The sequence below is a fragment of the Lynx canadensis genome, chromosome B2, assembly GCF_007474595.2.
Source record: "Lynx canadensis isolate LIC74 chromosome B2, mLynCan4.pri.v2, whole genome shotgun sequence".
NCBI lineage: Eukaryota > Metazoa > Chordata > Mammalia > Carnivora > Felidae > Lynx > Lynx canadensis.
Window position 1 is genome coordinate 14,186,968 of NC_044307.1, and position 13,960 is coordinate 14,200,927.

Sequence of the window (13,960 nt, forward strand, 5' to 3'; positions counted from 1 at the left end):
ATCCCCAAAGGAGAAGAGTCACAAATGTTCAGGATGAAGTCTTCCTTTTAACTTTCCCCACAGAGGAAAACTGGCACGAGACTCAAACGCGTCCTTTGGGCCACCGAGGGAAGGAAGTAAAGCAGCCTTTGCTGGCCTCTCTTGGCTTTTGGAACAGTTGTCCACACACCTGTGTCTGCTTTCCTGCTACCCTCAAAATGCTGGTGTTCGTTCTGCAGTAATTAAAGCAGAGACAGAGACAGAGTGCAAGCCGGGGAGGGGCAGACACAGAATCCGAAGCAGGCTCCAGGCTCCGAGCTGTCAACACAGAGCCTGACACAGAACTGGAACTCACTAACCGGTGAGATCATGACCTGGGCCGAAGTCGGCGCTTAACCAGCTGAGCCACCCAGGCGTCCCTCGGTGGCACTTTTAAATCAAGAGCACCATTCAGTAAAGATGGTCTTCTTTGTCTCTCTAAACACAGCACTAGTCTTTTTTTTTTTTTTTTTAATATTGACATCTAAAATGTGATCATTTGGAAATTTTCTCTAGAAAAGCCCATAGGCGCCATCACTCCAGCCACAGTGGAATAATCCTCTGATAGCCGTGTCTGCTTAGTGCCCCCCTGGAGCAAGTATTACACATTGCTGCCTTTGTGCTATCATTCTTATTAGCTATTCCTGTGAGAGCACTTATCACACTGTATTGCCATTATTTGTTTATCTGTCTGTCTCCCCAACTAGGCTGGAAAGTCCTACAGGGCAGCGGCTTTATCTGATTCATTGGTGCAAAAACTGAATGTCTTAGGTGCTTGTCACAAAGTGGTGAGGTCACCTCTCTCTTAATACTGTGGATTACAGCAGGTAGGAGCTGCAACCCACCCACCCCCCCTTCAGATGTCCCCTGGCCTCTCCAGTTCTCTCAGAGTTTCTCAGGGTGCCCCACGTCCAAGGTGCCCAGTTGAGGTGAATCTGTGAGGTTGCCTCTGTCTCTTCGCCCTGAGGATCTGCACTGAGATCCCGCTGTTGTCTCCCAGCAGGTCTAGGACCACCCATTCCCCTTGGGACAGTGCTGTTACTGTTAGTCCGACATGCAGGGTGTGACGGTGAGGTTTCCCTTCCCTTGAATGGAAGCCATCACGGTGGAAGTGAAGGGGAAGGGGAATGAAGTTAGAGAGGCAGGTGGCTTGCAGACACGATAAGGAGTTTGACTTTGATTCCAAATGCAGCAGGAGACCTCAAAGAAGGTCACGATTTGCTAAAATTTATTTAAAAGATTACTCTGGTGTTGAATAACTAGCAGAGTGGTTAAGCAGGCAGGCCAGTCGGAGTCTGTTGGAACAGCCTTGCGTGATAGCAGCGGAGATGGGCATGGGAAGGAGTGGGGGTGCATTGGACACGGAACCAAAAGCAACCTTCTGACCGGCTATGAATGCAGGAGAAAAGGGAAGAATTGAACCTGACACTCACTGTTCATTGAGCAGATGAGTGGGCTTATTACAAGCAGAATATCTATGGAAGAAAGGCTTGGGACCCACAAGGGCCATCTTAGAAGTTCCGGTTGAGATGACTATTGGCTAGCAAGGGTCCACGTTGAGAAGGCAGTTAGATATGCAAGTTTCAAGTTCAAGGAAGAGTTAAGGGCTGGAGATACAAATTTAAGAGTCATCAAAATAGGGATGGTTGTTCAAGCCCCAGTAGAGGCTGAGGCCACGGAGGCACAGGGTGCAACTACAGATGAGAAAAAGATCAGCCACCAGGGCCTGAGGTCATTGAACTTGAGGAAGAGGGCCAAAAAAGTAGTTTGAACAAGAGGATCCAGGGCTGTAGGAGGAGAACCAAAAAAGAGGACAGTTTGAGAAGCCAAACGAGGAGAGAATTTCAGGATCGAGGAAGCAGTCAGGCGGAATGTGGAACGCTTGCACAAGAAGACAGAGAAACGTCCACGGTTTCCTTCTTCCGCCAGGCCTGGGGCCACTTCTCAGGCTCTCGTTTCTGTGTTCTAAGGCAGTGGCAAGAGCCCAACAGGCTAGCACAGGGGAACGCGGTATTCCAACACTGACGCATTTCCCAAGGCGCGTTTTATTTGGTCTTGAATAACGCGGTGTGCAGGACACCCACGTCTTAGAACAGCCTGAACCGCAAAAAGCCCATTTCAATAGTGAACCTTCTTTTATCCCCACGTTAGGATCACGCCTGAATGTCCTTCTCTCCTCAAGAGAAACAAAGGCTCGCTGGCGCGGGGTACGACCAGATCCGCGTAGAGAAAAGGCCTATTCCTGCCACTCAGTCTCTAAACGAATAAGTAAATAAATAAAAGAACACCAACAAAAGAAGCAAAGCAACAAAAGCTTTGGCTCAACCGCAGGTAAAAATTTACAATTAGAGAAGGCTTTTGTTCTCGTCCTAAAACACGGCATCGCTGTCATTCCTGAGCGTCCGCTCTGAATAACAGGTGGGTGTTTGCTTTGCACTTGGGCGATTAAAGGGTCCCCCCAGGTTGTTTATTCCAAACATGGGGGACAATCAGACCCAAACGTGACTGAATCTTGGTCTCTCACTCTTTTGCTGAGATTCAAAAGGACCGATTTTGCAGTTTCAAGTCAAGTCATTTCCCCCAGGCCTAGGATGGTGCCCGGTCTGTTACGCGATCAGTGGCCTGCTTGTTGCAGGAGTGAACGAACGAGAAGGCCTCGTGACGAAGTGGGATGGAACGCTTGATTTAATTAGGAGATCCTGGATTCTCGGGAGGGTCATTTATACACTCGGCACCTGAACATTCTTAAATGTGCAGCCCGAAAACCCAGGAGTTTTAAAGCGATGTGTTGAAGGAGCAGTTCAATAGGCAAAAATAACAAAACCAAATTCTACTAATTTCTCACATGTCTCAGATGAAGTCAAAGGAGATGCAAATACATAGTCCACAACATATATTAAAATCTTCCTTCGCTCATGCCCCACAGCTGCCCCAATGTCTCTCTGTCCTTAACATCCTGTCTCAGAGGACTTGTCCTCCACTCTCTTAACTGTAGCTGGTGAGACTTGCCCATCCTCAGCACTTCTGGCTGTGCCTCCCTCCAGGAAGGATTCTGCATCTCTAGGAGGGGAAAGCAAAGGAGAAACTGGGCACAGAGGGTTATCTTTGGCGGTGTGGGAGAGGAGGTAAGTCGTAGACGATTCTCACGTAAGTAGGTTTTGCACCGTCACATATGCAAAATGGGAAAAATAATTCCTGCTCCCTGGTCTTGTTGGGACGATTAAATGAGATATGACCGTGGAGCCGTAAACTCCCCACAGACACCCGCTGTCATTGTTCTGTGCGCTGCGCAAGCATCGTTTAGAGCCCTTAGTGCAATTTTTGATCTTATTCTCATGAAAGATTAGTTTTATCTCATAAGAAGCCTGTACCTGCTGTCCTATTGAAAAATAAGTTCCAGGGCACCTGGGTGGCTCAGTCGGTTAAGCGTCCGACTTCTGCCCGTGTCCTGATCTCACGGTTCATGGGTTCCAGCCCCCCGTTGGGCTCTGTGCTGACAGCTCAGAGCCTGGAGCCTGCTTCAGATTCTCCCTCTCTCTTTGTCCCTCCCCAGCTCATGTTCTGTCTCTGTCTCTCTCTCAAAAATAGACATTAAACAAACAAATAAATAAATAAATAAATAAATAAAAATAAGTTCCAGGGGCACCTGGGTGGCTCAGACAGTTGAGCGTCCCACTCTTGATCTCAGCTCAGGTCATGATCTCACGCCTTCGTGGGTTCAAGCCCTGTATCCAGCTCTGTGCTGACAGCATGGAGCCTGCTTGAGATTCTCTCTCTCCCCTTTCTCTGCCCCTCTCCCACTCTTGCTCTCTCTCTCTCAAAATAAATAAACTTAAAAAAAAAAATAAGTTCCAAAATAAATAAAAAGCAAACTGATAGCCTTACAAAAAAGCCAACACAAGACATATCCAGAAGTGGCTTTAGATGCATTTGTTAAGGTTTTCATTGTCAGCCCCAAACATAGCAGTTTAGAGTAGTGAAAGTCTGTGCTTTTGCCGCTCGTTTAAAAATAATTTTAGTGTCCATGTGAATTTGTTGAGTATACCCAGTACCTTCGATGAGCTATTTGTTTAAAGGAACCACATTCGAGAATTGTGTCTTAAGTAGAACATCAATGATAAACATCCAGAAATGCTATTCTTTCAATTAAAAAAGTGAGACTTGTGGGTTTTCTGTTTTCTGTGTTTGTTTGTTTTTAAATCATTGATTTCATGAGGATTGTTGATTCTCAGAACAGACAAAATAGAAAATCTTAACAAAAAAAAACAAGAAAGAAAGAACATCTGCTCAATTCTGTGTTCGTTCCTTATGGTTGCACCAACATTACCTTAAAGCTTAGTGAGTTAAAACTCACTCATGGTCTTTTGGGTCTTTCTGGCTTGGAGTCCCCTATGAGATGGCAGTCGTGCTGTCAATGGTGGGATCTACCTGTGAAGGCTTGACTGGGGCTGGAGGGTCTGTTTCCAAGATGGCTCCCACACGTGCTGTTGGGAGGAAGCCTCGGGTTCTCACCATGTGGACCTTTCCGTAGGACTGCCTGAGTGTCCTCATGACATGGTGGCGGGCTTCTCCCAGAAAGAGTGATATAAGAAAGAGTAAGGAAAAAGCCACAGTGCCATTTATGTCTTTATCTCGGAAGGCATTGTCGGAAAGGCACTGTCACTTTGTCGACATTCTATTTGCTAGAGGTAAGTTTGCTCGCACTTAAGGGAAAGAGAATTAGACTCTACTTTCTGAAGGAAGGAGTATCAAAAAGCTTTGGGGACATGTGGTAAAAGCAACACAAGTTCTTTGGCACAAGTTACGTTTGTAAATTATGTTCCGAACCAAATATGAGTCTTTCACAAGCGGGGTAGCTACTTACATTAACTAGATTCTCAGGATACAGAACATAAATCTCTTTACTGGTTATGGAGAAATTGAGTTCAGAAGCCTAAGTAAGCTTCTTCTAGGTATAGAAACATTCAGCGTCCAAATCTGGACTTGGATTCGATTTTCTGATATATAATTCCATTGTATATAATTCCAGTGTGGAATTCCAAAAAATGATAGCAAAAACAGGGCTCTTTTGCTATCCTGAACTTAACTTTTCTAGCTTTTGGCTACTTACATGATCTCAAACAGCTGGATTTAAATTGGAAACATTTCATGAAAAATTCGGATGTTTCCAAACATAGGAGAAGTAAAAGAGCTATCCAGACCCTTTGGTAAAATGCGTAATTCTGCATGCTGCTGAACACTTCATTCCCCTCCCCAACGTATATTATTCTATATGGGAAGTTTCCAATGTCACCAAACGTTAAATTGGAAATTCGGACCAAGGAAATGAGATCCCATAAATATCAGATGGCAGAGTGAGGTGTGAGACAGGACCAGGATGTAAGTTCTGAGACAAAAATATTTGTAAAATTATCGCACAACTTCTGTGCCCTACTTCCTGGGTCCTTCACCCAGCTGTGGCTAAGTCAAGGCAGAGCTTACAAGGAGGGTTTTAGAATAAGGCAACCAATCCCCCCAAAGCAAGGAAGGACTTCGGTGGGACCACTCAGGATTCATAAGTGTCTTCTGTAGGCAGAAGGCACAAGGAAATGGTCCCTCGCCCTGGACTGTCAGACTTTACCTAAGAGAACCGGAAAAATCATGGGGATTTCCAGAAGTTTCATCCAGCAACAGTGAAACCATTATCCCACAGCACAGATTTAAAGGGATAGTGAAAAAACAAAAAGCAAGAAGCTTTTACGATGAGCTATCCTTCGCACACGCTCTGTGTTTAACATAAAGCTTCACTGAAACATATCACAGGTATTTCCTGCCTTTTAAACAATGAAAGGTGAGTTATGAAGAAAGGATTAAGTAGTTTCAGTGTAATCATTAGTTAATGCAACAATTAATTATTAATACAATAATGCAAGAAACTTGGACTTTGTATACTACAGTGTTTTCAAAAAACATGTATCCATATCCCCAGGGTTTAGGGAGATGTATAGGGGTCTTTACCGCTAACTCATAATTCTCATAAAGTTGTTTCTAACTTTCCTGCCTCCTCATTTGGTGGCTTTTTTGTCACTTCTCCCTGTTTTCTGTATGCTTCGTTATTTTATCCCCTCTCTTCTTTAACTGACAGCTGGTGGCGAGACAACCTTGCTGGGATTGTGAATTAAAGGCGCCTAGATAGGACCATAGTGTGTCCCCCTCCCCTCCTTTGGTTGCTCGCCAAAGTTCTTCAGGGAAAGTTGATGGAGAACTGACTTAGGACAGAAGAGATCTACTTAATCTCGCGATTGGGTAAACAGCAGAGGTATGTCCACACGAGATGATCACTGAATATTGGCTGACTAAATTTGTTTTCGTTTTTAATGAGACTTTTCTCTACATACGTATTTTTCATTTGTTAATTGATCAGGTGTATACTGATCAATTTGTTAATTGACCAGGTGTAGACTGAGGTGCCTACTCTGTGCCAGATGCTGGGTGTGGACGGCTTAATGCCAGCATGGATTGAGTTATTTAGTCAGCTGATTCTACGCAAGTTCCTGCACTCCGTCCTAAACGTTGTGCTCTGTAACGTAGACCGAGAAGTGAATTTTCCATGCCCTTTGAGAATGGCAGGTCTTATACGCCACTTAAACAGATAAAGAAACAATGGATTTAGCACCAGATGAGGAATGAATTCTAATATCACAAATGGCAGCGAGTTTGACCTTCTGAACTCTGTTACAGGTGAGGTGAAGGGTGCTTAAAGCCCAAAGCTGGTGATCAGGTCAATGTGAAAGCCCATCTTCAGTCTATGAAATCCAGTCTTTTCTCGCTCGCCTCACGGCGGTAGACGTTACCTCTCTGTGCGTCACTTCGGCTTATGTCGTATTGGGTTGATTCTGATGCAACGTGGATTAAATATTTGGAGAAGCGACTGGACACGCTTACAGCCGAATGGTTTCCCCAGAGCTTGGATGTATCGTTAGTGCCTCTGTTTTGGAGCCTGAATATTCTTCACCTTCTGCTCTGCTTAATAGAAGAGTTGAGAGACCAGAAATGGAACTGAGGTTTAAGAATGGTTTTCATGCATCGAGCCGTTGGCATGGGTCCCTGGTAGCAAACCTCTGCCCTTCGTATGCCAGGAAGCTGAAGTAAAGGCCTACTGCCAAAGCTAGATGCTTTGGGAGGAGTTATTCCTCCCCACCACTGACTCCTAAACAGCAAGGAGCGACTGAGGCAGGTGAAGGCCCAGGGTGTCCTACGTCTCATAGACTTCAGATGCCCCAGCTGCCGTGGCAGAGTGAAGCCACGGGGGAGAAGCAAATTTGCCAAACAAACGGTGGTACATCCAGACAATGGAACATTATTCGGTGTTAAAAAGAAATGAGCGCTCAAGCCACGGAAAGATGTGAAGGAGACCTAATTGCACGTTACTAAGTGACAGAAGCCAATCTGAAAAGGCTACGTATGGTAGAATTCCAACTCTACGATATCACGAGAACGGTAAAACTATACAGAAAGTAAAGACATCAGTGGTCTCCTGGGGGTGGGGGGAAGGGATGAACGGGAAGGGAAGGGAAGGGAGCACAGAGGATGTTTAGGGCAGTGCATATATTCTGTATGACACTGGGGTGATGGGTACACATCATCACACTGGGTCTAAACCCTCAGAAGGAACACCAAGAGTGAACTGTAATGGAGATTACGGGCATGTAGACTATGGCGATAATGACATGCCAATGGGGGCCCATCCGTTGCGACGGGCGCACCACTCTGGTTGGGGGAGGTTGAGAATGGGCGAGGCTGTGCCTGCGTGCGGGCAGAGGATAGATGAGAGACGTCTGTACCTTCCTCTCAATTTTTCTGTGAACCTAAAATTGCCCCCCCAAACATAAAGTCTTTAAAAAAGACAAAGGGAGAATTTGCCTGCCCTAATGGCGGCCCTACTCTTAGAAGCGGGGATCCTCCCAAGAGAGTTGTTGGGCTCGAGCCACTGAGGCTGAAACACATTTAGGGTTTGCAGCCAACTCCAGCATTTCCCTCATTGCACATATTGTGTTGGGACAATGGTCTGATCAAATGTTTCCTAATTTCATTGCGGACTTCCTGTCTAATGAGTCCCTTTCTCCCCTGCTCTAAATAAAGAAGATGCTAAAAACGTGACACACGCTACAGATGGGTCACCCACATCTGGGCTTTTCATTTTAAAAGGCAGTGTGGGGGTGGGGAGGACAGTGAAGCAGGATGTGGCTGGCTTTCTTATGAGAGGGGTGAGTTGGGGGAGGGGCGCAAAGAGACGAGGGGGTGAGACGGCATCATCCACCATTGTTATCGAGTGACAGACGTGTCCACTGGGATTAATTACAGTAATGATCCCGGCCCATAACCGACTCAGGGCTTGAGTGCACCTCTCTATGCCAAGTTCTCAAATTTGGGCACCTGGATGGCACCTATGAAGTTGGCATTTACCAAAGAAACCGTGTGCAGATGGATATTTGCATGTGAAAACCGGGTAATTGTGTGTGTGTGCGCGGGAGCTTCTGTGCACAATTATCAGCCTCTCCTCAAGATGTTGGGAGCAGTGTCTGGTCCTTTGGAAAGCTGGCCCGCAATTTGCTGGTGCAGAGCCGATGGCACGTGCCCAGGTTTCAGAGAAGTAGCTCAGATGAGTTGTTATGTGTGCGTTGGCCGGCGGTGACGTGTCCCGGCACTGTCACGGAGTGAGGAAGGGCTCAGACGGTGCCATCGAGTGGATCTACATTAGGATTCCAGCTCCACGTCAGCGTTCGCCAGGGCGAGGTGGTGGGAGAGAGGAATTCGTTTGAGGAGCTGCAGGTAACTGGGTCCTCGTGAGCCCTCCGGCTGCGTGCTGTTGTCAGGGAGGTGTCTAGGGAAACTGAGACTTGGAGGAGAGACGTTGAAGCTGTGGCGGAGCAGGGTTTGAACTAGGGCTGTCCTACGGATTGTCCTGAGCTCTGCCATTTGTCCTGAGCTCTGCCGTCTCTCAAGGGCGGGGAAAGAAAGTGGGACCCCAAGAGCAAAGACGTTCACCTGCCCATCATTCTTCCACGGGAGCATCTCCCTCTTTTGTTCGTGAGCCACAACTGGGTCCTGGGGAGAAGAAATCTCCGAGCCCGGTGCAAAAGGCATGGGTACAACTTCCATAGCCTGTGCTGTCTCTGGTCAGCGTTGAGGACGACAAGAGCCGTGAGATGCCAGATGGCGTCAGTCAGTCGCCTACCCCACACTTGACTGCCTTTGGCTGGAGCGCCCCTGTCTTACTCGTTATTTATATGTGTTTTATGCTTTCTTCAAGCTCAGATCAAGGTGCACCTCTTTCCGGAAAGCTGCCCCGTAAGAGAGGTACTGGTCCTGTGCCCATTTCATGGATGAAGAGCTGAGTCACAGAGACATGAAGTAACTAATCCAAGGTCATAAAGCCCAGTGAGTGCTGCAGTTGAGCGCTGGTCACCTGGCTCTCCAAGCCAGTGCTCTTAGCCGTTGCCCCATACAACTGCTCCATTACCATAATCTCTCTCTCTCTATATAAAAGCTCTAAGGGCCTGTGTTATCTTAGAGCCTCTTGTGGCGCTACGTGCTCAGGGTACCCAGTGGTAAATTTTCCACGAAGCAGCAGAGGAGTTTGTTCTGGCCCTGGACAGATCACTTACCAGCAAACTGCGAGATTGTGACCTGAACCCAAATCAAACGTTGGAGACACTTGGGGCGTCTGGGTGGCTCAGTCGGTAAAGCGTCTGGGTCTTGATTTCAGCTCAGGTCACGATCTCACTGTTTGTGCGTTCGAGCCCCGCGTTGGGCGCCATGCTGACAGTGCAGAGCCTGCTTGGGATTCTCTCTGTCTCTCTCTCTCTCAAAACAAATAAATACACTTAAGAAAAAAAGAGTTGGACGCTTAACCAGCTGAGCCACCCAGGCCCCCCTCTTGTAGCAGTTTCATGCCACCAGCTGGCTTCTGACAACCTGCCACCCAAAGGCAGTTCGCCTCAGAGGAGCAACGCGACTCAAGAGAAAGTGGTGTTACTCGTGCTGAGGTGTGACAGACCACGCGTTCCGTGGCCAGTGGGGGTGGGACGTCATGCTGTATTTTCTGTGAGAGGCCCAGGGTTTCTCCTGAAATTCTCCTCAGCCCTCCACAGTCCCTCCCCCCTCCCCCCCTGCACAGCCTCCGGGAAATCAACTCACTTTCCTTTCCTTCAGAAGCTGCCACCGTCCCTCGGAGTGTGGCCCCCTCAAAACTCCCCAGAGACAAACACGAAGGACCTTTTCTGTTTTCAGGCTTTTAGTGCTGGTCACAAAGGGAGAACAGAACGCGAGGAAAGTAGTGAAGATGAAGAAGCGGCAAACGGTGGTGCGTCTTACGAAGTCCTTGTCGCCTTGATGCCTTGGATATAGTTTCAAGCTCTCTTGGGGATCGTGAAAGGGAGCCTCGAAGGTGGTTTGGCCTTTTCTGACGACGAGGCGCACGGAATCGTCCCACCGTGTCCCGATTCTACTTTGGCCTTGTTACAGGGATCGTTTCTTTCACACGATTCATTCCCAGCCTGACCACGCAGCCTCTGCCTTGGTTTCCTGTAGATATTTGACTTTTCAGAAGACCTCTAGAGTGAGTTGTGATGACTGCTTTAATTGACTGTTGCCTCTCTGGGTATTTTCCTGTGTTCACCTAAAGCCCCACGGGTAGGAACTGACCCTCCGCTCTCCTGTCTCCCCACGTGTTGAGGCCTTATTGCCCAGGGCCTAGCCTGTTGTCTACACAAGCCACGTAGAAATAGTTTATAGCTTGACTTGGGGCTTTCCCATCAAAAGGCGCTTCATTCTCCAGTGATAAATTTATACCATTTATCTTCATCATTGACCGGGGATCTTCAGGGAGATTTTGTTTTGTATTTTTGTATTTAAAAACCATCTAGTAGATGCTAGCAAATACAGGAATAGGTGAATGGGTTGAGCCAGCCTCACAGGGTAGGGAATATCCACTTGGAAGTGGCTTAATACGACCTGCTGTCTTGAATAATGAAATAAGTCTTGGAGTCAGGGAGACCTGCATATGGGTGTGGCTGTGCAGGAAGAAGGCATCCAAACCTTCTTATCGTATTTCTATAGTTCGATGCGCTTTGACGATCTGGTGCTAGAAAACCAGAAAGACACGGCTGGGAAGAGACAAAAAAGAGGAAAGGAAGGTCGGAGGATCGGGAAAAGGGGCAGCCAGGTCTGAGAGGCAAGGTCGAGGGACCAAGCATCCCACATGGGTTGGGAACGACAGACTTTAATGAGGCAAGAGAGAGGGAAACATGATTAAAGTATGGCCAGACACCGAAAGCATGGCAAGTGGAAGCCAAGAGCTTTGTGAAGCAAATAAGGAATGTCAACCCCAAGGTTTGCTCTGCCCGCAGGGTGGATGGCCTTTTCCTGTTCGGTCTGCATGCCTCAGGCAGCTATAAGTGACGAGGCCACCCGACAGAAGAAGGAAGTCCCCGGAACCTCAGCTCAGGAAGCCTTCTGTGCCACGGGGTAGAGTGTTGCTGGCACTGACCAGCAGACCAAAGTGAGCTTCTCCCGGGAGAAGCGGTCCTGACAGGACACAAGATTTAGAGCAGATTATGATAATAATTGCCATCATTTTGGCAATCATGGAGGTTTGCACATGTAAGGCACTAAAAATCTTCTGGTGCTGGTGATTCGTTTTAATGGGAATTTGGCACCGATTCAGAAGACAGTGCCTCTGGGCATTTAGCAGGCAATCCCAGGAATGTGATTGCAACAATTTGAAATACTTGCCCACTAAGAAACAAAACAAAACAAACCAACGACAACAACGACAATACGTGCCCACTCTAAAATGATACGTCGAGACTCTAGGAAATGGAAGAATAACTGTTATAATTACAATCATAATGATGTTAATTATTTTAATTTGAATGTGAATTTCTGATAGTGATCTGTTCCATGCAGGGTCTTTAGCCAAGGAAATGCATGTACGTCATCTATTGTGCAGATAAGGTAGTCATGCAGTAGTCCAAGAGCCACTTTGTAGATCTGTCATTAGTTACATTAGACGTCCAATGAGGGTCTATAAAGCCATTAAGTATTTCTCCAGTGCCCTTATTCTTAAAATAGCCCAGAGGTTAAGTTGTTCACTTCTCCCTTCTGGGGATCAACATCTTCCCCAGGGTCCTGGAGGGATCCTGACGCTGGGTCTCACATCTCCTGGCCCCCTTCATGGCCAGAGTCCTTTATGTTGACCCGGAGGCCTCATCTCTTACTTCAAGCTCCAGATTCGTCTCCGTGTGGCTATGGGTCTCTGAGGTCTCATTACCTGATTTGGACGGCTTGCCCAGCACCGAGCGGCTGTCAGACTCTGCTCCCTGAGTATTTCCACCTAGGACCTCTGGCTGTTCGTCTCCAATAGTCCCTCTTACTACCCTTCTTGCTGAATCCGAGAGCTGAGGGCTTACTCCTCTCTGAACAAGGCGGCCTTACATTGGATCTTATGGGGAGGTCTTTGGGAGTTGCTTTTAAAGAAAATCTGTTTTATAAAAGCCTGGCACGTATATAGTTGAACATTCAAATCTAACTCTTACTGTTGTTGTTAAGACGCAACCCCACTCTCCAGTCTCAATTCTTGATATCCCAGTGCAAATACTTCTCACTTTTTCAGATGTTTCATCTCTATTTCAAGTAATGTTATGATTTTTAGTTTTCCATGCTCCCTCTTGATCCTCTTCTATGAAAAATAAGCATTTAGCTTCTTGCTTTCCCCTCCCTACACACACACACACTCTCTCTCTCTCTTTCCCTCCCTCTTCTTCTCATCCTCTTAATTATGTATCAGATATCTACTACTGCAAAACCAATTACTGCAGAAGTTAGCGCCATAATGTAATAAGCATTCATTACCTCATAGTTTTTGTGAGCCAGGAATTTGGGGGTTCTGGAGCTGAAGGATCTTGATTTCAAGGCCATTCACACGGACGGCCAGGGGGTGTTGGTTGCGGGCCAGAGGCCTCAGGTCTTCCCTATTTTGGCCTTTCTACAGGATGCCCGAGTGTCCTCGTGACACAATTGGGGTATCTGGTGCCTCGCTCCTTCCTTGTTGACCTGTGAGTGCACGGCGGCCATAGCTTCTGTGAGGGGGCTGTCTCCTAGAGCTACAGCTGTCTTTCCATGTTCACGAAATATGGCCTCCTTTCGTGCCTTCAGCACTTAGCATTGTAACAGCTCCCTGCTCCCGCCAGCCTTAGGGTACTTCATCGTTTCCGGCTGAATTCCCTTAACCCTGGCCATATTTCTGTAAATAGTTAAACTCTTCTCAGTTTGAGTGAGCCCTCTTGTTTCCTGCCCACACTGACTGCCACAGAAGGAAGTTTTTGATCCCTCGTATATCTGAAAATGTCTTTATTCTACCCCCCGCTTTGGGTATAAAATTTTAGGTTGAAAATAATTTTTTCCTTAGGACTTGAGAGATGTTCTGCCTTACAGCTTTCAGTATCACTTTTGATAACACAAGTGCGATCCCGATACCCAATCCTTTGTATGTGACTTGCGTTTGCTCTCAGAAACCTTTGGGAGTCTCCTCTTTATCTCCAGTGTTCAAAAGTTTCATGATGATATGCCTTGATATATGTTTTATTTCATTCAGAGTGCTGTACACTCAGAGGCTCTTTTCAGTCTGGAAAGTTCTGGGAAATCCATTACTTTTTTGATAACTTTCTCCCTCCCCTTTTGCTCAGTTCTCTTTTCCTGGGACTCCTTTGAGTTGAAAGAGGACTTTCATGGACAGATATGTTATCTTCAGTTTTCTCTCCTTTTTTCAACTTTCCTTTTTTTTTTTTGTTTTTTTGTTTTTTTGGTTTTTTTTGGCTTTCCAAGAAACTTTACCGTCTAATCCATTTAGTTTTTTATTTGCCTATCGTATTTTATTCGTTCCTATTTTTCTTTCATGGGT